The 1,380-nt window shown below is 40.4% G+C and overlaps 1 non-coding gene across 1 annotated transcript; it reads right to left on the minus strand.

The window, feature by feature from the left end:
• Positions 1 to 437: 437 nt before the first annotated feature.
• On the minus strand, positions 438 to 544 carry LOC140858959 (small nucleolar RNA R71). Its single transcript, XR_012142362.1, has one exon. It is a non-coding gene; the product is annotated as a small nucleolar RNA R71 (small nucleolar RNA).
• Between the last annotated feature and the right edge of the window lie 836 nt (positions 545 to 1,380).

Below are 1,380 nucleotides of genomic sequence, written 5' to 3' on the forward strand. Positions count from 1 at the left end.
TAGTTAAACCTAATCCTGAGATTGAACAGTTGATTCATATTAAACCTGAAAATCAGATGGCTGGAGATCCTAGAGAACCACCTAGGCAGATGAAGGAATATTTTATTCCTTCCACCTATAACCCATCGACTTATATCCACTTACTTGATATCCCTGCAAGCCACTATGAGATCAAGTCGACCACAATCCAGATGCTTCCGTCTTTCTATGGGAATATTAATGAAGATCCTTACAAGCATCTGGATGAGTTCTTAGAAATTTGTTCCATGATGAAAATTCAAAATTTTACCGATGATGCACTTAGATTGACCTTATTCTCCTTCTCACTTAAAGATAAAGCCAAGTACTGGCTTGGCACAATAGGGAGACCAATCCAAACTTGGGCTAAAATGCACCACGAGTTTCTTAAGAAATTCTATCCCATAGGTTGAACCAACACCATGAGACGAGCCATCACTGGATTTGCTCAACTTCCAGAAGAACAAATTCATGAATCATGGGAGAGACTTAAGGAACTTTTTAGAAAATGCCCACACCATGGTCTATCTAAGTGGCAAATTGTTCAAGCTTTTTATGAGGGTTTAGGTGACCAATACAGACAGATGGTAGATGCATCTTGTGGGGGTGCATTCATGAGTAAAAGTGAGGATGAAGCCTACACTTTGTTTGAAACTTTGAGTAAAAATTCAATCAATTATGCTTCATTATCCTCTTACGAAAGATCAATCCCTCACCAAAAGCAGGCAGGAATTTTTGAGATCAAGCAAACAGACTCTAGTCCTAAGATCGATCTGAACCTAATAGCCCAAAGATTAGATAAAGTCGACCTTCTTGCCCAAAAATTTGATCAGTTCCTAGCATTAGGTCAACAATCTCCTACACAATACACACTATCACCTAATTATCAGGAGATTTGTTCTATCTGTGCTAGCCTGACCCATCATGTGAGCGAATGTCCCATGGCTGCACAGTTTTCACCTTTCATTCAAGAACAAGTTCAAGCTACTCAAGGTTACTCCAAACTTGTCAATGATCCATTCTCTAACACATATAATTCAGGCTGGAGGAACCACCCTAATTTTTCTTGGAGACTCCAACAGACTCAGGCTCAGACCCAAATTCTTCCTTTGCAAAACTTTCAGAGTAGGCCTCCATACCAGAATTATGCCTACAATAGAGGTCAGCCCAGTCAATCTATCCAGCCACCATATCAAAATCAGCCACCATACCCACCTCCGCAACACACCTCTCTAGCCAACGATAGGTTTAGCCAACTTCAACAAATGATCATGACCCAACAGCAATCCCTCGCTAGGCTAGAAGCACAAATAGATCAATTAACTGAATCTACCATGAGGAGAGAACTAGATCAATTGCCAA

The sequence above is a fragment of the Elaeis guineensis genome, chromosome 6 (assembly GCF_000442705.2).
Source record: "Elaeis guineensis isolate ETL-2024a chromosome 6, EG11, whole genome shotgun sequence".
Classification (NCBI taxonomy): Eukaryota; Viridiplantae; Streptophyta; class Magnoliopsida; order Arecales; family Arecaceae; genus Elaeis; species Elaeis guineensis.